General features: G+C 42.0%; 1 pseudogene; it reads left to right on the top strand.

The window, feature by feature from the left end:
- The window catches only part of LOC116675131 (heparan sulfate 2-O-sulfotransferase 1-like), a 35,099-nt pseudogene extending 13,204 nt beyond the window's left edge, over window positions 1-21,895 (top strand).
- The last annotated feature ends 3,167 nt before the right edge of the window (window positions 21,896-25,062 follow it).

The following is a 25,062-nucleotide window of genomic DNA, read 5'->3' as shown; positions in this document are numbered from 1 at the left end:
CATCCCAGATTGTTCTCATTACTGTCGGGACAAGGCTTGCATTTCGACTAGGAATTCTATTTTTAATTTTAATGTACGCTCAAGTTTAGCCGAACAGCTTGTTTTTCCTCTGTAGTTCAGAAACTCCGCAGAGCAATAAACATCCTCAGCTGCTGTACACTTTTAGAGTCTGTTCACTAAAAAAAAAAAAAAAAAAAAAGGGTCTTTTTCTGAAGTTTCTAGTGTTAACATCTTCCTCCTCAATGACACTCAATGAAGTAATTGTGGTCTCGAGACTCATAGCCCAAACCACTTAACCACTTTAAACTGTCTGCACAGTGTTGTCTGTCAGCACTGACAAGGCCCAGTTCTGTCTCTTCTCTGTATCTGAGGAATGCTTTGTTGGCATTCTCTGACAAAAAACACGCTTGTTTTCGGCATGCTACTTCTTTCCCATTTCCAAGCTTTTTAGGATGCACAACACAACCTTCACGTGGATTGTTTGTGCTGAGATCCGGAGGATGGAGCACCTCCATCGTGCGCCTGCCATTGGAGGTGGAAATCTGGCTCATAACCTAACAGCACGTTACGTGTATATTGTTATTTCATGGTGTGTTATTCCATCTCTATGTATAACTAATGAAGCTGCCACATACAGTCTGCTGTGTGCACTATATTTAATGAGAGTTGACAGGATACATACTAAATGCACAGAGTGCTCAATGGAACCTAGTCCAGACAGCATTCTGGGATGGGAGAAAAACGTGCTCTGGTTTATTGGCATTTCTTTAAACCCGTCACAATCTTCTTGGCCGGTGCTAAGTGCCGGATGAAGCCACGGTGCCGCTGCACAATAGGCTTGAAAAGGAACTTGTTTTGGTGGAATATGTGTACGTTCAAAGGTTGTTTTAGTGCAACAGAAAACTCTGATTGGAAAGATAGTCTAGCTAGCTGTCTGGATTTACCCTGCAGAGATCTGATTTGACAGTGATCATATAGCTTGGCCCCCATTTCATCAGTCTCCATGTTCCTCAGACCTGGTCCATGTCTCTTCTTCTTCCTTCTCTCCCCCTACCCTCCCAGCTCTCCTCTTTTCCTCAGCTGTACTGTGCAGGGACAGAGCAGAGAGAATGAGATCTTTGTTTCATGGAGCAGTCAGTTTCATACTTGTGTGGGGAAAAAATGCCTCAGCTGCAGCAATTTACCCATTTCTTTTCTTTTTCACAACAACCACCTTGACAATTGCACATAATCTCAAATGCATCTTATCTTTCTGCATATGGTATAAAAAGTAATGGTGTGTAGTTTAAAATTGAAAGGAAGTTTGTTCCATTGGGCATGGTCGTGTTTGTCTCTGTTCCTGCTCCCATACTGAGCTCGTTTGAAAACCCTTAAGGTCTTATGAGTGTTCCGAACACCTTCACAATCAAAGCGCTCGTTTATCTGTCTCTTTTTTCTACGCCGTTCTCCGCAGCTGCCAGCAGCATTGTAAAAAGCTGCACAACAGATCCCTCTCACAGCATGTTTCATATTCCTCGTCATCACTTGAATAACAAATGGTAATGCAGGTTCTGCTCTGTTAAATCAGGCCTGACTTTCCCCATCCGTTCAGACTGTATTCCTGCTTTCTATGATTATCCTCTCTCTGCTGAACAGATCCAAAAGACTGAATTAAGGATGCACGTTGAACGGGCCCTGGCTCCATTGGGATTATTGGCTGACATTGCTCCTTGATGTTGATGTTTGTCATGTACGGCTGATTTCCTGTTGCCAGCAGCGCTATGACCCAAAGCCAATTTTTGCCTGTATATGTCCTCAGGCCTGGCCCTTTGCCAATCGTGAGATTTGGGGCAGATATGACAATGTACACTCAAGTTACAACAACTTCTTTGTTCATAAATAAATGCTCAAAATGGCCGCCACCGTTTGACAAAAAGTTTTGCTTTTAATAACTTTTCGTCGTTAACATAGAATTTGAAGTATATCGGATAATATCTCTAGGAGGAGTTTGTTAAAGTATAGCACCTTGACGTTTAGGTCTACTTCCAGTTGCCACTAGGTGGCGTTATGACTTTGAGCCAGTCTCAGCCTGTAGTTGTCCTCAGGGTTAGACTCTTATGAATCCTGAACAGTTTCGAGTCAATTGGACGATGTTAACTCAAGTTACACCCACTTCCTGTTTTGATGGCAAAATGCACGAAGTGGCCGCCCCGTAACGTTTTTATTTTAACTACTTTTCATCTTTAACATCTTAAAGTACCCATATCATGAAAAAAAAAATGGTGGTCCATTGGACCACCATAAAAACAGAGATAGAAACCAATCAGCAGCCAAAAAAATCCAATAATAATGTAAAAATACGATATATGAATGAGATAGCTAGCATTTTAAAAATATGAGCGATGTAGAGATACGCATATCTAACACATACCCATACATATGTGCATACATCATATGCACACATACTGTAATGTTATTTTGTTTCTTTGGTGCTTCCACACGCATACAAACTTAAAAAAACAACAACATCCATGCTGTTTGCTGTAGTGAGATATTGTTTCTGAATGTCCTCTGCCTTCAGTCTCCAGGGGAGCTGTTCAAACTCTGCACGGCTTTCTACATCACTAGCCGAGACGAGGTTGCTAACCGTAGCATGCTAGCGCTAACATGCTAGCTCGTTCTCAGTGACACTGCTACAACACACACACTAGTTCATCATAATCTCCAAAAGAACTACTTCCATGTCCCTGTTCTGCAGGTATTCCACAAGTGTCCCTCGTCTAGAAGAAGTCTCCCAGCTAATCCTGCCTTGTACTGACCAAAGTTGGAAAAACAGTAGCTAGCCGATGTTATTATTACCTAGCTCCTGCTCATGTGCAACTCCCAACAAAGACAGTAAGGTGAGATTCCTCACTCTGTAGCTAAAACTAAGACCTAAACACACAAAGTATGATGTTTTTTGAAAAGGAAATCACGTAAACCTAGGGTTGAATGATATTGTGTTTTAGCATCGCCATTGCGATGTGCGCAGAGGATAGTCACATCGCCGGACGTTGCGATGTAGATGCTCCTTTTTAGCTGCTTGATAGAAAAGGGAACTTTCACGGTTCTCCTTTTACATGATTATTACCGGCCAACCCTTCCCCTTTAAGACAGGTAGCCATGTGGGCGGCGTGTGTATGTGATGTTTGTCCAACAGGGTTTGTTATGGGAAGTGAGGCTCTCCGTGTGTAGAGAATTACCGTAGGCAGCAGCTGCTGCCGATACAGTGATGCTCATAGTTTTGATGGGTAGTCAGTGAAGCTACAGTACTCAGTCATGTTCGCTGCAAATACAAACTAAATCACCTGATTAATGCAACATAATCATGTCTCCCGGCCATTTCCCCCCGCAGAAAGCTGCTACCAGCCAGGCTAAAGCTAATATAGTTAGCCTAATGAAACAAGCAGAAAGCTGCTACCAGCCAGGCTAAAGCTAATACAGTTAGCTTAGCCTGATGAAACAAGAAGAAAGTTGCTACCAGCCAGGCTAAAGCTAATATAGTTAGCCTAATGAAACAAGCAGAAAGCTGCTACCAGCCAGGCTAAAGCTAATATAGTTAGCCCGATGAAACAAGAAGAAAGTTGCTACCAGCCAGGCTAAAGCTAATATAGTTAGCCTGATGAAACAAGAAGAAAGTTGCTACCAGCCAGGCTAAAGCTAATATAGTTAGCCTAATGAAACAAGCACAAAGCTACTACCAGCCAGGCTAAAGCTAATATAGTTAGCCTGATGAAACAAGAAGAAAGTTGCTACCAGCCAGGCTAAAGCTAATATAGTTAGCCTAATGAAACAAGCAGAAAGCTGCTACCACCCAGGCTAAAGCTAATATAGTTAGCCTGATGAAACAAGAAGAAAGTTGCTACCAGCCAGGCTTAAGCTAACATAGTTAGCCTAAAGAGCCAAGGGGTCCGTCTATCCCAACTAACGTTGCGGTTTCGGAGCCTGGAAACGTAACACTAATCTACTACAGAAGTCTGTGTCTGAGCTAACGTTATTTCCACTGATTTAATTGTTCTTGGATACACAGAGTGTGTTGCTAGTGCGTGTGACATGCAGGTCTGATCAACACATCAAACTAACATGCAGTCATTTTCATTCTCGTTATCCTGGATTGATTATTATATAAAATACAATGGTGTCATGCTAGTCAACCAGCGTGTTTCTACCTAATTTACCTCTCCAAAATCACTTCAGAAGAGTAACGTTAGTCACCACTTACTTGCTTTGCTGTGTGTAAAGCATTAAAGTTTAACAAAGAATGGTTCCCATTAGAAAAGATCCTTTTTCATTTTTATCTTCTATGTAGATTTACTTCCCTACAAAATCACCGCAGTAGTTGAGAATGATTTATTATTTCCAAATAGAGCTATTTATGTCATCTTTTAAAAATTTCTAGATCTTTTTTCATATCGCAATATATATCGCCGGGGGAAAAATATCGCAATGTCAGATTTTTCCAATATTGTGCAGGCCTACGTAAACCTTTTCTGGTACAACTTCAAATTACAGTTGAAAATACCTGAAAATGAGCATAATATGGGAGCTTTAAGATGGCACAGACCAAATTTGATTTTGGATAAAATCTCTAGGAGGAGTTTGTTAAAGTACGACATGTGGAAATGGCCAAAATCACACTAATTTGGACCTTTCAATTAAAAAGGAGAACTTCCTGTTGGGTTTAAGTTATAGCTCCAATTACGTTTTTTTTTTATAATATATTATTTCATATGTGTATCAAGTTTTGTGAGTCCACGCTAAACATGCTGCAGGGTTAAAAAAAAATTCTGACCATTTTTGTGCGCCTATTCCCAAAACCCTTAAAATCCGTACATTTTCACCAGGATTGATTCGAACACCAGTTTTGGTAAGTTTTTGAGTATGTTAAGACCCTCAAAAAGGTGATTAATTTTCTGCAAGAAAGAAGAGTTCCTTCAGTTTCAATAGGGTTTTTGCCACAGTCGGCACTTGGGCCCTAATAAGAATGATTAGAAATTCGGAAATGCACAATTTATCAAAGTGTTCGTGAGTGCTGCAGTGCTGACATAACTGCCCCACCCCCCACCCCCCAAAAAAAACCTGACACCACAAATCAACCGCGTGCTTCCAAGTCTACATAGAGGGATGAGGGAAAAACAGCAACAGCAGACTAACTTGATTTTTATACAGCAGCAACCTAGATCTCCTCCCTGTCATCCTTCATTGATTTTGCAATCCAGCGGCATCCGGGCAGAACCATTCAAGCCGTACACCTCAGTCTGCCGCTGATAGCCTATCTCTATTACCCACCTAGCCCAAGGCTTCGGTTCGAAGCGCTAACCCTCTCAGGGGGAAGCAGACAGAAGGAGAGAGCTCCGACCGGCGGATCGGAGCGCTGATAGATTTATGTGCCGCTCGTGAAAAGGATCATCTTCTCTTCTCCACTTTTATATCCCATCAGATCTGACGTGGAAGCAATACTACATGACGGCCTGTCACATTTTTGCAGATTTGGCAGCGAATATGAATGATGATTTCAAATGCTTCCGTCTAACCAGCCGCGAAATTGCTTCAGTAAATATGTTCCAACTACCAGTACTCCGTCTTCCTCCTGTCCCTCAACATGAATGCAACTCAGAGTAATGGGCTTGTAGTTGTCACAATGTTTAAGACCTGTGTTGCCTTCACGGTTCATAATTAGCTTTTAATGCACAGAGACGGCTTGAGGGGAGGAAACTGACGGAAATGTGGAATGAAAGGAGCCTGCTGTGTGGCCATGGTTATTCAGGCTTTTGTTCTCTAATTAAATGACCTCAGAACGGAGCGCTTTGCGTGTGCGTGTGTGTGTCGCCCTCTGGTATGGAAGTCTGTGCCAAGTGTTTTAGTCTTGCATTGAATAGGGCGTCTACTAAGCCTAAGAATCCCTCTCCGTGCCCGCTTCGCCTCCTTGTTGGAAATATGCCACAAAACACCATGTCTTTAACAAGTGGTTTCTGGGCCGAGTCGCATAGTTCAGGATTTTGTAGTTGGGACATAGTCACCCCCGGTCTTTTCTCACTCCTCCACCTCTTCTGAAAAAAATAAAGACACTGCCAGCCTTCCTTGCAAGCTTGAGCTAAACAAAAGCTTAAATGTGTGTTATGTCATAGCAAAGCAAAAAGAAAGCTTACATGATGATTGGCCCTGATGTCAGCAATTTAATAATGGACAAGCGATGCGCCGATCTGATAGTCTGTATCGGTCCAATACTGGCCAAAATTCTGTATCGGATATCTGGGGAGGGGGTAATCAATCCATTTGCCTAAACTAAATGTGGAGCAGCGCGCCGTAAAAAAACAAAAAATCGTTTAGCTGGTTACTTACGACAAGTAACCAGGTGAGCAGCATGTGCCTGAAGCAGGATGGCAAGGAGAGACCTGTGAGATCTGTCAACATCATGTCAGCTGTATGTTCCATTAAGTGTAGTCCAGCACAATGAATTTGACATTATCCGTTATCAGCTTGGCTTTGTTGCTGTCTGGAGGAAGTTTCTCGCTCTTCTGAATTGTTTCAAGCAGTGTTTGCTGTTGCGGCGCACTTTCTTTCTTGGCACTCATTGCCTGTATGAATTCGGAATACTCTTTTCCGTGATGCTTCTTCAAGTTCATGGTGTTGAAATCTGCCACCCCTCGATACACTCTCCATGCATAAATTGCACTCGGCTGTTTTTGCTTTTTCCTCCTTGAAATAATTCCATGCAGCTGACATGGTGTTGACAGGTCTGACTCACGTTCTGGCTCCCTGCCATCCATGCTGAGTATTGGATCAGCACACCTCTAGTTTCTAACCTTATATAATATTTTCATTATATTATTTCTTTGCAGATATCTTGATATCAGATTAAACAAAGTAAATGCCATGTCTACCATAGTGGGTTACATTGCACATTTTATACTTGTGTGCAATGTTATTATTTTACATTATTAAGTGATGGTCTGCATCATTTTGCTATGCCATGGAGGTACACTACACTGGGTCATTCTAAATACTCAGATTTAAACCTTTGCACTAAGTCAATTTCAGTGTTTGAATGATGCTGAACAATCAGAAATGCTGCTTAATGTGTTGTGAAAAAGTTAAAATAAAAAGAAACCGCAATATTGCATAACTGAGTCAGGTTGTAGGCTAAGAATTTTTTACTCTATCTAAGTAAAATATTGGTTTCAAAGTTTGAGCATCTATACAAATCTATTATTGAACGCTTAGTTATTTAAGACCGGGATAAAGATTGTATTGGACTGGTATCAATATCGACAGATACTCAAAGTTGAATATCGGTATCGGGTATGTAAAGTGGTATAGAGCCACCTCTATAATGGACAAATTGTAGCTTAGGTCTGTAGCGACAGAGTTTAAGTGTCATGTCACTGAATTAAACATATTTTTCTCATTCATCTCTAATTGTATCTAGCCATGTAGCTATATTTTGTCTTGTTTGTTGCTTTAGTTCTCCTGAGATGAGATACTTGCTCTGATTGGACTGTCAGCACAATGGAGGCGTATGGGATTTCCTTTGTGGTGCTCACAGCATTAACAAAAAAAAACAAGACCGTAATGACTTTTTCAGAGACTCTGTTCCTGTTACTCTGTATATAATCCACAGATGTTGAGTATTCTTTCAATGGAAAGTAGTTAAGTAAAAACTGATGACCACAAGGTCGGTAATAATCTGTGGAGTATTGGGGAAACTGCCTATAAAATAGAGAATTTAAAAGCTCTAAGACTGACTTAATAGGCCCTTCATTAAGTCTGAGTTAAATCTAACTGGAGATTTACAAATATGACATCTTAAGTTTCCAACCAAGTTGCCCCACTATAACTGTAGTTTATTAAAATTCTTAAAAATGCAGTACAGTATCAGTACAAATTGCAATATACACTGGGGGGAACCCTGCTAAGAGTAAAACGATAAGTAAAAGTTAAACCTGCAGTAATAACAGATTTTTTTTAGGGCACTGCAACTCTCTATGCTCCAACATCTCAGCCATGCCCTTCATGGTCAAGGTGATAGTAAGCAGCTGCGTGTTTACACATCCAGCCGATACGGAGCAACATTAAAGCACCCATATTATGCTTTTTTTCAAGTTCATAATTGTATTTTGAGGTTGTACCAGAATAGGGTTACATGGTTTCATTTTCAAAAAACACTACATTTTTGTTTCTGCACATTGCTGCAGCTCCTCTTTTGACCCTGTGTGTTTGTGTCTCTGGACACAAGTGAGATGTCTCACTCTGTAGCTAAAACAGAGTGAGGCATCTCAAACTCTATCTCACTCAAAACCGCATGGATGTTTTTTCCCTCAAGTTTGTATGCCTGTGGAAGCACCAGAGATGCAAAGTAACACCCCAAATTCCAGAAAAAGTGATTTTTTGTTTCAAAATATGGCCACTTAAACATTAATTTTGAAGTTTTTTTTTCTTCTTTTTTTTTGGCCAAATTTTGTTAGTCCAAATTTCACTCTCTAAATTCTCAGTTTTTGGTCTCCACCTCAACTCCTGAGGGAAATACCTGTCTCTTTAGCTGCTGAATGCTCCGCTCTGTTCACCAGCTAGTTGCTAACTGTGTGTGCCTGCTGTTTGGACCTGAGTAGATGGCGTACAGTGGGTTTATCTCAGCTCTTTACTAAAAACAGGTATGTGTTGCTGCTGCTGGAAACAACAATGTTGAAAGCCATAAGAGTGAACAATAATATCAAACGTATGTCCAAAACCGTTAATTCTCAAAACAATATATAACACATATCTACCTCAGACGAGGTCAGGCAAAATCGCCTCGTCACTGTTTGAATAAAAGAAAATACACAGAGGTAGAGGGTGATCAATAGCATTGATTTATAAAAAAAAAAAAAAAAAATGTAAATTATGAAAAACGGAGATACATGAAGGTATGATGACAATGACAACAATGAGCAGAAAGACACTAAAATGTCCCAAAGAGCTGAGGGGAACTTACGTCATAACATGTTTAGATTCAAATGTTGCTAAATACTGATTGGTGCACGGAGGTACATGACATCCCCTTTTTCCAACTGAACCCAGTGAAAATAGCACTGATAAAAACATGATTAGAGGAATCTTGCATGTGAAATAAACACAGCAATTTTAACTTTTGGCAGAAAATGTGTTTCTGTAAGACCCCATCACTCGTAGTAGGAAGCTGCTTGAGAAAACAGCCCTTCAAGTGAAGCAGACACCTGGTACTACACATCAGACTAAAGGCACCTTATAGTTATGACTTGTGTTGTCACGGGTTGTACTCCGGCTCTTTTTTTTGAATGCCACTGTCTTTCTTTGTCTCCCTTTTAATGTACACCATCATAAAAAATAATCCCTAAAATGACATTTGAGCCCAAGCGATAAAGCTCCAGCATAGCAACTGTTATTGCTGTTGTTGTTGGCTAAGACGGGCTTGGAAGGACACGTGAATTAATGTCTCCATCACAGTTGTCCTGCATGCTGCAGCTTTCAGCCATTTCAGCCACCTGGCACGTCTCCACGCTATCGGCCCAGAGCAGCAGTTGCGAGCGTGCGGAAGCGGCACGCCTCTGTCCGTAACCAGATCCGCCTTGATGAGTGGAACATAACAGCTGCTCAGGAGGGTGTAAGAGAGGCAGGTGTGTGTGTGTGGTGTGTGTGTGTGTGTGTGTGTGTGTGTGTGTGTGTGGTGTGTGTGTGTGTGTGTGTGTGTGGTGTGTGTGTGTGTGTGTGTGTGTGTGTGTGTGTGTGTGTGTGTGGTGTGTGTGTGTGTGTGTGTGTGTGTGTGTGTGTGTGTGCGGTGGGTTGTGTGCATGCCCACGTGTGTGTTTGCACAAATGACGGAGAGGGCGGCAGAATCCATTTGACATCTTAATTGGCCACCGGTGCCAGATACCAGGCTCTAAAGCCGTTCAGTCCAGGCTGTAACAGTGTTACCAGCCAGGCAGGGCTTTAGGAACCCGCTGGCTCCACTGAGTGCTCCCACGGGTATTAGGTGCTGCTCTAGTGTTGTGCTTCCTCCCCTCCACACGTACACACACACACACACACACACACACACACACACACACACACACACACAGAAGCACCCTTCTTCTTCTTCTCGCTCCATACTTCCTACGGAGCACCCTGAGGCATTGTCAACGCCAGTCAGTCTGAGGCAAATTCAGACACAGAAAAGCCAGAGGGTAACAAAGGCCCGGGCTTCTTTGTGTTGAATCTATTCACGTTGAGCCGCCGAGGTCTGGCTTTTCTGCCGTTTAGTGCAGTGTTTGCATAGAGATACCTCCGCCCTCCTCATTTATAGCGTATTGATGTCCTGTTAAAGTCCAGTCAGCTATCAAATAACTGGCCTTACCGTCTAACTAGCAACCCCTAACCCTCAGCCCGTCACCTCTCACCCTTCACCCTTTCGCCCTCGTTACATGATGCTTACAAGAAAAGGAAACTAGGTTGAAGAAATCTATTCACACCATCTATCTAGAGTCTGGCAGAACCACACAAGTTGTACTTGGCCATATGACTGGTACATTTATTTGATCCAAAATGGGAGCAACAAGACACTTCACTCTGCATTTAAATAAGGAGAGTGAAATTAAAAGCAGGGGACTGATATTAAAGTGGAATCTGATTAGCGAACAAGAGAGGTGGTACCACAGCGTGAAATAGGCTGCTCACAAAATGATTAACTAATATTCCTGTTTGACATTATTCTTGATCCTTGGTGTGAAGCAGGAAAGGTATTTTGTTTTCTTCCTTTTTTTTATAGCTATGTGCTCTTAAAAGAGACTTTAATGAACGCTTGAATGAAATGGAAATCCATTTTAATGAAGTTTACAGTTTAGTCTCTTGTACAGCGGTGATACTTCTGACAAGGATGGAGTAATATCTTTAAAGGTTAGCTCATGTTAAGTGGATCAGGTTATAATTAATTCTAGATTTATAGCAGAGATGTCAAACATGCTATCAGCTGAGTGCTATTTGAGCATGAGTTATGAGACATGTCAAGCATTGACCCATACATAAACAAAGATCTGGGGGGTTGGAGATGCTTGTTTAAGCCTCATATTTTTCTTTCTTGCTGCCTGTCTATACTATGCAGTATTTACAGTATGTAATTCTTCCTGGCTGTTTTTATAAAGGGGTCAGATTATGTCGTTCACATATACACTCGGGGACATTTTAGAATGTTAATGTTTACAAGTGTGAATAGTCTATAATGAGGAAGTCGCTGAAGGACATTTTTGCTCACCACTCGCCTGTATCCCACTTCCTGTCGTCCCTCCAGAACGAGCCATCGCCAGACACGAGGTGCGAGAGATCGAGCAGCGGCACACGCAGGACGGCCTGCGGGAACGGGACTCGTCGGCCTCGTCGCTGTCCGAGGGCCAAGACGACATCGTCATCATCTACAACCGCGTGCCCAAGACGGCCAGCACTTCCTTCACCCACATCGCCTACGACTGTGCGGGAAGAACCACTACCACGTCCTGCACATCACACCACCAAGAACACCCGGTCATGTCCATACAGGACCAGGTCAGAACCATGGCTGACACCTCGCGGGCTTCCAAAACATACATTTCCCCCTTTCATTTGCAATAGAGCTGAACGACCTAAGGAACCGATAAAACCTGTCGAGGAACATTTTGACATTAGACACCATCAAAACTGCGAGGAACATACACACGAATTTTCCAATAATAAGTTTATGTAACCTCTTAGAAAAAATATTAATAATAAAAGAGGAAAAAATAATGTTAAAGTAAATGTTACCCCAAATATTCAACTTAAAACGCGCCTTCAAAAATTTTTAATTTGAAAACAATTAATCTGTCAGCCCTAGTTTGTAATGTAGATGAATTATTCCAACCAGGGTACTTTTACCCCAGGGGGTACTTCTGCAGTTGCCAGGGGATACATAGAAAGATTGTATCCAACTATTGTAATTTGAACATTGTGAAATGAGGATTTGATAAAAAAGGATATATATCCACATTTCAACTGTTACACCTGAGCAATACATGCTGCAGATATGTAAAAAATATTAGAAAATACTAGTTAGCAGGCGAGCACAGAAGTTTAGACAGGGAGCTAAAAGTAATGAATAAACGGTAGAAACACTGTAAATAGCTCCAAGTAATGGCTAAACAGCTCAAATGATACGTTATAAGTACTGGGGGATTGGTTGAAATAGTTAGCTAAAAGTAACGTTAATGGCTAAATGGTCCTTCAGCTTCATTCTCATTAGTAGTAGCTAGGGCTGGGCGATATACAAAAAATCTAATATCACAATATTTTTGACCAAAAACCTTGATAGCGATACCGCAACAATACTATAGTGTTGACTAGTGGTGCTTTCACTTAATATTAACCCAATAAAATCAGTTACGTGGATATAATGACTAAGTGAGTAAAGGCAAATAATAGAACAGTTACAACAGTCTGGTTCAGAAAATGACATCACTTTACTGTAATCCAGCCTTTAAAACCAGGAAAAGACAACACTTATGTCATATTACAATATTACAGTATCACAATATCCAAGATCTTTGACTATATCTAGACTCGTATCACAATATTGATATAATATTGAAATATTGCCCAGCTCTAGTAGTAGCCCAATAGGCTAGTATTAGTAGGGTTGCTGACCAACCAACTGTTAGATTGAGAGTTCAGTTGTATGAGATACTTAACAATATCCGCTTTTAAATAATCAATAGTGTTATACATTTAGAACGTACGTTGGGGATTGGTAAATGGACTGTGGCCTCAGACTACAAAAGGTTGGGAACTACTGATGTAGAGGCTTCTTTTTTTGATATCCCCACATTATAGTCTATACTTGGTAACCTGTATGTACAAAAAAAAGCATTCCATTCATTGTAATAACAATCATGATTTGGTTCAGGTGCGGTTTGTAAAGAATGTGACTGAGTGGAGGGAAATGAAGCCGGCTTTCTACCACGGACACGTCTCCTTCCTCGACTTCACCAAGTAAATCAATTGTCTTGCAATATACTGTACTTGCTACACTGTAAAAAACAGTTTGATCCCCCTGCTGTGGCTTTGTGCAGGTGACTCCACCTTGTGGCCATTCACAGCTTTTCCCCTACTCAGTGTAATGTAATGATCTGAATGTAGCAAATTTGACCTCAAAAGAAGCACATTACTGAGCTCTTAAATCTGCTAACTGTGTCTGTCTTCAGAATTCATTTTCATAGTTGGATTCAAGTCCAGTTGAGTGCCTCAACCAATCCCTGTCATTTCTGTCAGGTTTGGGGTGAAGAGGAAGCCCATCTACATAAACGTGATCCGAGACCCCATTGAAAGGCTGGTGTCCTATTATTACTTTCTGCGTTTCGGGGATGACTACCGGCCCGGCTTAAGACGCAGGAAACAAGGAGACAAGAAGGTTAAAAATCCACCGATCCTCTCATTCTTTTGGTTAAAGGATAGGTTTACTATTTTTCTAATCTGTCTTCAAACAATAGTTAGGTGCCCATATGAACAATGAAACAGGGTTTAGTTGTTGTATATCATTGCTACTGTTAATAGTGGCTGTTAAAAGATCGTAAAGGGATAGTTCAGATTACTTGATGCAGGGTTGTATGAGGTGCTTATCCATTGTTGCTGACAAACAAACAAACCGGCTGAGGCAGCGGTAGACTGGAAACTCCGTGTTCTGCAAGGTAAAATTACTATTTTTGTCAATGGAGTCTGGTGGCTTTGACGAGAGCATAGAACGACTTTGGTTCCCCCTGCGTAAACTTCTGTTTGATGGCATCGTAAAGCTGTAAAAAATATTCTAAATATAGCATACACTTAAAGCCCCAGGGCCCTATTTTAATGATCTAAACACACGGTGTGAAGCGCCTGGCGCAGGTGCGTTTAGATTGTGCCCAAATCCACTTTTGCTAGTTTGATGGCGGATAAAAGGGTCCTGGCGCATGTTTCAAAAGGGTTGTACTTAGTGTCTTAGTTAATTCATAGATAATAAACCAATCAGAATGTCATCTCCCATTCCCTTTAAAAGCCAAGCGCGTTTTGTACCTTCATTGCTATTAAGATGGCGGGTTTGCACCGTAATATGTTTAGATGTAATCTTTTGCGTGTGTGTGCATTTGCTATTTAAAAGACCTGGGCGCGGGACGGGACATTGACTATGTCTTCGGGTTTTGTACCGCGCCAGGTTCAAGATAGGACCCCTAGTGCGTAACTTTTTAATATTAAATGACTGTCCGTTACATTCAAGCCGTTGCCAAATGAATTGCTACAAAGCTGATTAAGACTATCAGCTCCACACAACTCTCTCTGGATTTCTCAGTATGGCCGTGTTCAGAAGACTGTTGTCGTTGTGACTGTCGAGTGAAACTCGAGTGATGATAATGACTTCTTCTGAAGAGTCCATCATGTTTTTTCAATCCTCCGTGTCCTCCTTCGGTACTAGCCAATGCGTAAAGGGGGGAGTGGTCACGGAAGGCTTGTATCAAGTGGATGCGCCGACAGTGTTGTTGTCATTAATTAGAATTTCTCATGGAGGCGATAGAAAACTACACATTATACCTTTAAACGGATATTGCTATTTGTAGGTGGTCTTATTTTTATATAGCTAAAATGCCATTTAGCTGCTGCCCCCGTTACCATAGCAATACTCTGACTATGGATTAGTACCTCAAACAACGCACTTCAAAATGTCCGAACCATCCCTTCGCACTTAAAATGTATGTGATCGGGGACTAGATCTGCAGCTCTCATTCTGTGCAACAAATGTATTGAAAGTTTATCTGAAGTTGATATAAGTGAGTGTTTTCTTCAGAACTTGCTCATGCATTGTGTTTGTGTTTCAGACATTTGATGAATGTGTATCAGCCGGCGGCTCAGACTGTGCCCCGAGAAGCTCTGGCTCCAGATTCCCTTTTTCTGTGGTCACTACTCTGAATGCTGGTGAGTGTTCAAACAGCTGACGCTGTACTCTGTTCAGCCAACACCGAGTCTGAATTATAGTCTTAAGGTTCTCTTGTGTTCTTGTATTGAATGTTGAAACAACGAAAGAAAGCTTGATTCAGCTCGTCTTTAGTCGTGTTTTCACTTCTTACTGTTCATAAGGCTGGTGATAATCTATATTTTTTTGTCAACAAATCCCATAAAAGATCAAAATCAACAATGAACTTATCCTACTAACAAGTATTGTAAATCTGATATAGCATTATTCCTCTATACTAGAGAACTCCACTTAAACTAAAACACATCAGTGAGCCACATCTTTGCAACATGGACGCTGTAGTAGAGCTGGGCCATATGGAGAAAATCAAATACCACAATATTTTATATTGATATACAATATCAATATTGCAACAATAGTGTAGGGTTGACTATTTGTGCTTTCTCAAAATATTTACACAGTGAGATTTTAGATAATAATCATCAGTAATGTGGATATAATGACTAAGTGGGTTAAGTCAAAAAATAAAACAGCTGTAATGCAGCCTTTAAAACCAGGAAAAGACAACAATGGTGTCATATATATATATGACCCCATTGTGTCTTTTCCATGATATCCAAAATCTAAGACAATATCTTGCCTCCTATATTGATGTTGATATAATACTGATACATTTTCCAGCCCTACGCTGTAGTTTGAATCCTGCATACACCATAGTGATACATTAATCACTCAGTAGCACACCGAATGGTATAAATCCACGGCTGAAAATAGTCCCCAACAAATGCACTACTTGTTTCAGATTTAGTAAGGTTTGCTAAAAACTACAGTGCCCACCTCTTTCAGGAATTTATTTAGCTGTTGTTCAAAGTGAAACTTTATTTCTGTGCCGTTTTTGTAAGTTTTAGATCTTGAGAATTGACGATTGGGCTCTGGGGTTTCTAACCACAGATGGCTTCTCTAATTTATCTGTGGGATTTGTGGAAATGACAAAAAAACAAAAACAAAAGAATAACGCCAATTTATCCTTCCCTCACCTGAGGCAGTTTAGATTCAGTTCAGGTTGAGTTCAGGAGGGATGTATTAGTTTTGTTTCACAATGCACCACATGACCCTCCTGGTCTTTCTCTATCACTTCTGCTCCACTAATCTTCTCAAGGTCTCTGATAGCTCTCTCAGCCTTGATCCATTCTCTCTACATGATGATCTGTATCAATCTCTCTTGCTGCCTCACTTATCCCTTTTACCCTCTTTTAATCTCTCCTTGACTCTGCCCTCCATCTTTGAACCATCTACCATCCACCATCAACTGTATATGTGGTGGTGATGGCGCAGTGGATGTGACACATGCTTTGGTGTGGGAGATCTTGAATCAATTTCCACTGCGATACATCAAGCAGTGTGTCCCTGAACAAGACACTTAACCCATAGTTGCTCCAGAGGCGTGCAAACCTCTGATATAATTGATACATTTAAGTGTAAGTTGCTTTGGATAAAAGTGTCAGCTAAATGTCTACCCTCCTGAAACAGGTTACTGACTGAAGGTCTAAAGCCGCATTCACACTGCCTTCGTCGACCGTCGACGATCCTGCAAACACACAGGTCTTTCCAATTATTTGTAGGGCGCTTTGGGGGGTAGGGCGAATGGGGGTAGGGCGCTTCGGCTGTGGCAGGGGTTGCCACAGGGGCAACGACTCAACTTTTGGGGAAACACAACCCCACATCACGCTGTGGTGGCCAGTCATGTAACTGGAGATCAGACTTGTCAGTGTGTTTTGAGCTATGGTTTGAGGTGGTGTGAGAATCCCGTCCAGTAAACGGGAAACCTCACTGACTCCATTGCTTTTCCCAAACCCCGTGGGAAGGAGGGCCACAACAGCATGGCCCCCAACACAACTCAACAAAGATTGATTGTTGCTCAGGATTTAACTTCTGGCCTGAGAAAACCCGCAAAATACCGCACCCGACGGAGTGTCACTCCCTGATGGAAGAAGTGCAGATTTGGGTCACATGCTCACTTTGCGACAATTGGCCTACAAGACTAACGAGAGACTTCTGTAATGTCCATACAGAATACAAAAAATTTTAAAAACACAGCAGGCTGTCACGAATGACTTTTGAGCTAACGTTAGCATCAAACAGCCATAGATAGTTATGTTTTTGAAGGACCGCTAACTTAGAACAAGCTAGCAATCAAACAACAAGGTTGTCACTTGAATGCGTTAGAGCTAACGTTAGCATCCAACAATCATAGATAGCTACAATGTTTGAAATGAAATGATCTTCTGTTATTGTTTGAATGAGAAGTTTATTATTTCACAATTTCAGTATGCCATTGTGCAAATCGTTGAAATTTGAGCATGCGCGACTCAAATCTGCACGGACCTGCATCGGAGAGTGGAACCGAGTAGAAGGAAACGAAATGAGCGGAATTACGTACAGGGCGGAGCCATGCTAAGTTTTAACCGTACGTACACACCGCCACCGACTGAGCTGCAAAAAAGCTCTGGCCGCCCGCCAGGACGCTTGTCAAAAAGTACGGGGAAGCTTTGTGACGCTTTGGCCGCTCTGACGTGGCGGCGTTTCTGTTCGACCGAGAAAGCGCACGCAGCCACGGCCAATACACTGACACAGAAACCTTTATAAATTACATATATAATGACAGAAGTTGTATTAATGGTCGCAACGGGGTCTGTAGCAGTTAGCCGCTCGTAGCCGCTGAGCCATAGCGGCATGCAGGCAGAGCGAGCAGCCGCCGGACTATCTAGTGACCCGTGCCGGACTTCACTGTGAGCGGATATGACCGGCAGGTAGCGTTAACTTGTTCCTATGTACAAACAACTTATATTATAAACGAAGGTACCCAGCAACGGCGATTATGATCTGTCCTCAGAATTAATGTTTTGGTAGGAACGAAAGATTACATCGTATGTTTCTCAGGATCAGCCAGCGTGAAGGACGTCTATATTCCGATTGGCGGCTGGCGTTAGCCGCTGCTGCGCTGAACCGCGTCATAGCTCATTACATAAAGTTGAAAAATTTCAACTTTTGATTGACGCCAACACGCTCAAAACGCCCAAAACGCGACGCCGACAGATTTGCCGCTCCTTGCAGCTGAGAGAAGCCGGCTTCCATTGAAATGAATGACTTCCGGTAACTTTAGACGCTCAAGTCGTGGCGGTGTGAACGTACGTAAGCACTATGAGGGTAAAAAAACAAAAAAGCACTTAATTGCCCTGGAGTTGTTGTTGCAGTTAAACAGTCAGCTGTTACACAAAGCACTCACTAGGTCTCATTCGTCTTTTCTCTCCTGTAAAATGTAAATGCCTTCAAGTGCAGTCAGAAACATCGAGATCTATTGGCGATCTGATGGAAAACGGTAATTGGGAAATATAAAGTCTATTTGTGCTACATTGGGGGGGGGGGGGGGGGGGTGTTGAAGAACTGATGTCACACAAATGGGCCATTTGTGACACTCCCACACCGCCGGACTACCCTGCGGAAAATTGCCTGATCGCTGTTTCCCTGTCTGAAGATTGAGTTCACTGCGGTGCACTGTTCACCAGCCTCATGTTAAAGTAGTGGAACTTACCTTGGAAACATTGAATACATAAACTGAAGACAAGCTTAGGACAAGTTGCTGCCGGTCCTTTTAAGCTTTGTTTAACGAGGCTTTGCCAAAAAGTTACTTTATTGGTTTAAACAGTCTACTTCCTCCCTTATTATTTCATTTCCTGACTATGACAACACCTGCCACTGCCTTTCCATTTCTTCCTGTCTTTGTCCTCTAGTCCTCCAGTTGTCTCAACCCTTTCTGGACTTTGTTCACATCTCACTTCATCATTTTCCCTGTCACTGTCTTAGTACCTTTCAGCTCATACTCCTCCTCCCCCCCCCCCCAGTTTTGTTCTTTGCACTTGTGACTATTTTACATCCGGCAGACCCATTCATTCATTCAACCTTTATTTATACTCAAGACAACATTGAGAGGCAGCCCTCATTAACAGTGACATTGAGTCAAACTACAGAGACAAAAACAAAGCAAAATTATTGATAGATAAATTAGGATAATTAGGATGCAAAGAAAAAAAAAAACAATTATGTAGAACAATTACAAGAAAAGGTTTGGAGGTTTAAACCACATTTCTAAATTGTCCAAAAGGCACAAGGGAGTGGATTTTAAGACAGCGCTGTAATTGTCCCACGAGTCGGGTGCACTAAAGGTGAAAGCGGTCACTTTTTCGGCAAAGAAAACATGAACATGATGTCTCTGTGCAGGAACGTGGGCAGCCAGTGGGCTCTGGAGCAGGCGAAATACAACCTGGTGAATGAATACATGCTGGTGGGAGTCACAGAAGAGCTGGAGGACTTTGTAATGATGCTGGAGGCGGCGCTGCCACGCTTCTTCAAAGGAGCCACTGAGCTGTACAAAACAGGTGCCGTGTCTGCTCAGTTGTTAGAAACCATTTGCTGCTCGCTTGCATATTTTTGTTGCCCTCACCAATATTATAATATACCGAAAAGCCACTTAATGGCTCAGCCACATTGCCGTGGTTAAGTGTCTGTGTGCTGTGGTCGCATATTAGCAGTCTGAATTGCTCCTCTGAGAATTGAACTGTGATCAATATGCACTCGTGCCTCACGCCGTGTACGAGTGAACGGGAGAACGGCCGGAATGAACAATGGAGAGCACAAAAGAATTAAATCTGACAATGATATAGATGTACCATTACTCAAATATGATGTTCATCATTTTTAGCAGCAGATACACCCAAGTACTCAAGTTAATCAGGTATTAATTTAATGAATTTGAATTTAAATGATGTCTGAGTCTCTCTGTCAAAAGGCATGCGGTGTCTTTCCTTACCCCGAACAAAAACTACAGTATAAAATCCAGATCTTTGTATTCTGACTCGTGCCTAGCTGAGGCAGAGCCTATTTAGCTATAGGATAACAAATGTAGGCTAAAAATAGGCCTGAAAAGATATATGTATATTTATATATATTACAAACACACACACACACACACACACACACACACACACACACACACACACACACACCACACACACACACACACACACACACACACACCAGATGGGTTGGAGGGATGTCCATTTAGGGACCGCTAGCCTGGCTCTTGCCAAACAAAACAAAATCTGCAAATGAATTGGCTTTTTTGACAGCCTTTTGTGGGACTATTTCTTGACCAGGTGCAGTAACGTCCTGGTGTCTACGCTGGTTGCCTGGTAACCTCCCAGTGACGACAAGACTCTGAGAAGTTGTTGCACCCAGCCAAAAAATAATCACTAGTAAATAACCCCATGTTAAACCCCAACTTGATGGTTTTACACTTACTGTACAGATCAAAAAATATGTTCAGACAAATGGTTCCAGTCTTAATGATAAGAAGATAATCGGCTCCGGCTGTAGCTTTATTTACCATTTTTATATATATATATGTGAGTGTTATCGATCTATTTGAAGACATGAAAGGGGAGGGGGGGGGGGGGGATGACATGCAGCAAAGGGATTCAGGTCGGATTCGAACCTGGCCCGCTGCGGCGAGGAGTGAACCTTTTTATATATGGACGCCCGCTCTATCAACTGAGCTATCCGAGCGTCCATCGTTCCAATTCTTTGCAGGAAAGCAAAAAAGCAACCTTCCAAAGGCACTATCGTGATTAAGGATGTCTTATTTACAGCTAGCTAATTAGTAAACATTTTCCACTCGCAGATTCTATACATTTATATGGCTTTAAGCTTGAAACACTGCCTTTAATACATAAGTCAGTTATGATCATACTTGCATTGCGTGACAGGCACATGTCGATACTGTAGTTCATATTAGGAACACCTGACCATTAGAACGATTTAACTGTTTAGGGCTCCAGGTTGAGGGGTGACATGTGGAAAGTAGTTTTACGTTGCCTGTAAATAGTGGCAATGAATTATTGAATCCAGTAATAAAAAATAAGAAGCTACTTCAACTCCTTCACCAAAACAAACTAAAACCGCCGTAAGGCCTATATTGATGTACCCAGACCCCTTTAATCCTCCTCTCCTTTCATCACAGGGAAGAAATCCCACCTGAGGAAGACCAGCGAGAAGAAGCCGCCCACAAAGGAGTCAATCGCCAAGCTGCAGCAGTCGGCCATCTGGAAGATGGAGAACGAGTTCTACGAATTTGCACTGGAGCAGTTCCAGTTCGTCCGGGCACATGCTGTCAGAGAAAAGGACGGGGAGCTCTACTTGCTGGCACAAAACTTCTTTTACGAAAAAATCTACCCCAAAAACTAAAGAGGCAACATGTCCAGAGAAGAAGGGTCGGAGAGGACACTTCAGTTGGTACGGGCTCGATGTTGCAGTCTGAGAGGAAGAAGAGCGAGGGAGAGGGGGACTAATACACTACAGGTGTTTGTGTGGCTGCTTGTACGTGTGGTTGAGAACGTAACGTAGAGCTGCAGATCAAATCTGCTTCCACTGAGGGCTCTGTTAATACGCCTGCCTGCCAACTGGACAAGGAGTTTGTGTTTCATCCCCCCCCCCACGCCGGGCCTCGACTCCCCTTTATTTCCATGTCAAAGGTCTTCTGCAGAGGGCCTCGGCCAACACATGTCCTGAGACAGCTTGTCCAGCAACTGGTCACCGGTCCTCCACCGCTGATAGGTTTCACTGTTCTCCGATCCAGACAAAACATTTTCATCGGCTCTGTGCTGTTTAGTTGTATTTGGTTGTATTTTAACTCTTTACTATGGTTGTCTTTTGTATGTAAAGACAGTGACATTTTTCATGGTGACACGACATGCCCATGCCTCACCACTACTACTAACTTAAGGATATTTTAAGTGTAAGAAACTGACTACTGTGCTGTATTATGGGACTTGAATGAGAACTTTTGAGGTTTTTACAAAATAAAAATCCTGTGACCATGGACTGCTTACTGGGACAAGTGCATATGTTTTATACTGTACTTGATGTGTTGGATGTAAACACGCAGCTTTGCCTGGAGGCTTTTTCTCCCCACTGAACATGAGAATACTGAAGTGTGTAAGAACACTAAGGTGAAGATGCTGCTGCTGTAAATATTTACTACTTTTTCAGTGCGATTCATTCACAGACACATTTTCTACATTATCAAACTAACTCATTTATACTGTTAACGCCCTTTTAAAGTTGCAGTATGTGCATGTTATCGGTTTGTACATTTTATTTCAACTCTTTCATTTAACCTTTTAGTCTATTTTTGTTGTTTTTCATTTTCTTTTTTATCATAGACCCAGTTAGACATGGGTGTTTACTACACTAATATTCTAATCTGGAATATGCAGACATTTAGGGAAATACTCTCATTCTGCTTTCTTGCCCAGAGTTAAATCAGATCGATGCCACTCTATTCTCAGTCCATTAGATATAAAGCAACAACCAGCAGCAGGTTACCTTGGCTTCTGGTCATCTAGTCTTGCGTTGCCAGACCTATCTCCACAGCGCTTTGCAAGAGAATATGCCTATTTCTCCAAAATGTCAGATGTTATTTTCAGTTCTCCCACATAAAAGATGGTGGAAAGGTTGGTAAGAACTTTGCGTGTGTAGTTGTCATCTGTTATTTTCTTGACCGTTGAGTTTATTGTGGTTTTAACTTCCTTTTATTGGCTGATTGAAATCCTTGTCTATTCTTCATTAATTGCTTACTAACCAGTTTAAAGTGACAATGTTGCCCCTTCAAACATTCACCTGGAAGAGCTGCACAGACTTTTTCCACTGGTATACTGCAACAATGCAATCCTGAGGTATTAAATATACAGATGAATAGGTACTCATTTTTAAGTGAGGGCGTACTGCAGTTTGCCACTCAGTTTTTTTGTGTGCCTTCTCTACACCCAGCGCCCCCTGTCTGTCAGATGCAACATAAAACAACATGGCTGTTTTCATCAATTGTTTGCCAAATGAAATACACAGAACATTTTTTTTTTAACTACCAGAGCTGCATGTGTGTTCTTTAATTTAATATAATCTAAATGATTGTCCATCATCGTCACCACCAGGTACAACAGAGGCAGGGAGTGGGGAAGACAGATAAAGCTGCCGGGGAAAAAGGAAAGCTGGATTATTTCTGGGCTGCTATCCTGCAGAGGGAGATAAAGAGCTTCCAGGTCTCTCTCTCTCTCTCTCTCTCTCTCTCTCTCTCTCTCTCTCTCTCTCTCTCTCTCTCTCTCTCTCTCTCTCTCTCTCTCTCTCTCTCTGTGTGAGAGAGTGTCTGAGTCAGTCAGTCAAACTTTAACAATTTATTATAAAAGCACAGACGGTGTCATGCCAACCCAACTGTATCTATTCAACATTTTCTCTAACTGTGGAAGTCGCTATCTTGCTGCTGAAAACAATGAAGAGCAGTAAAATAGGAGCCTGGTTATGTGAAGTAAGAGGAGACCGCAGAGGACAGAGAAAGTGTATATGACCAAGTGCTGCCACTCGGTGTTACTCACCCCTGCTGTCGGATAATCCCTGGACAGTCATCAACTATTGGACTCATCCCCATTAATCTCAGATAGTTTTCCAGTTACAGCTTTCTGGTTTTGGGCCTGTGACCCAGATAAACAGGGAGTTGTTCAATAAGGCAGAAGCTGTTTTAAGAACTTCCAACAAGGTTATTGAACTTTCTTTAGGGATTTTTTTTGTGCTTTAGAACCTTTTTTTGTAAATATTTTAAGGCAGAGAGAGAGAGAGGGGAAGAACTACAGCAAAGGGCCCTGGGTCGGAGTCAAACATATCAGACACAATCATCATTCTAGAGAGAGTATTTTAATTTATTTTTTAAACATGTCTGAAAGAGATATTTAAGTATTTTAGCCTTTATTAATAGTACAGTACAGTGGAGAGCTTACAAAAAATGAGCACAGAGGGGTGTTATGACACAAGCTGGTGTTGCACAAAATTCTGAAAAATATATGAATTCAGCTATGCTACTATATATTGTTAGTATATATATATATATTGGCAAAACCTATCACAAAAAAAAGTCTATGGGGTAGCGCCTGGGTAGCTCATCTGGTAGAGCGCTCATGTTTAGAGGTTTACCCTTGACGCATCGGCCGCAGGTTTGACTCTGACCTGCGGCCCTTTTGCCGCATGTCATTCCCCCCCCCCCCCCCCCCCCCCCCCCCCCTCTATGATTTCAACTGTCCTAAACAAATAAAGGCCTAAATGCCATCAAAATAAAATAAAGTTATGATGAAGTATGAAAACGTGCAATGGCAACAACATAAGGCTGAAATTCCTTATTCGGTCACAGAATCTAATGGGTCACAGGATTTGTTGTAACACCGACTTAAAACAGGAACAACACAATACACGGTCAGGTACCAGGCACCTAGGCCTCCATACATTATTAAATTCTCTGTTTTACAACCTCGTGGGACAAGACCTTATACCTGCCTGCCCATTGAGACTTGGTCATCATCCCATTATCAGAGCAAACATCATCATGTTTATTATGGGTAATAACACACCCACAGATTAATAAAGTGTTCATTCAACTGTGGAAACAGAGCTGGAGTAACAGCTGGAGAAAGGCGGAACAGCACAGGCGTGTATCTTTTGACACAAGGCAGATATTTATTAACCCAATGGTACGAGAAACGGCATTACACCATGTCCCAGTCTTTCCTCCCACACCAAACACTGCATCCATGACATGTGGGTTGTGGATATTGCTGATAATCGACATAAAAGACAAACCCATCATGTTGTCTGAAGCACCTGTCCACAGTCAGCCTCTGGAGAGTTTCACTGTTGAGGGTTTTTTTAACAGGAGCACATCATTCAAAGTCTACCCAGCAAGGCCTCACATTTTTATTATGTGGACAATGCTCAGGTAATGAGTGAGGAACCTGCATTTCTTGTCCACACCAATAAATATTTGAGACACCTCGCCATAAGCACAGCGAGTGCCAGTCTCTGAGATATGGTTTGTGATGACTGTGTCTCTGAGGGTTGTGTAGTGCAGCAGTAAGTCTTTTCATGAGGTGGATATGTCGTGCACGGCCACAGAAGAGTTCAGTGTTTGTCCTGTGGTTTCTTCATAGCAGCTCTCCTTCATCTCTCTGACT

This window comes from Etheostoma spectabile, unplaced genomic scaffold (assembly GCF_008692095.1).
Source record: "Etheostoma spectabile isolate EspeVRDwgs_2016 unplaced genomic scaffold, UIUC_Espe_1.0 scaffold00001523, whole genome shotgun sequence".
In the NCBI taxonomy this organism is placed as follows: domain Eukaryota; kingdom Metazoa; phylum Chordata; class Actinopteri; order Perciformes; family Percidae; genus Etheostoma; species Etheostoma spectabile.
Note: the sequence above shows the minus strand (reverse complement) of the source record. Positions and strands in the feature narration are given on the sequence as shown.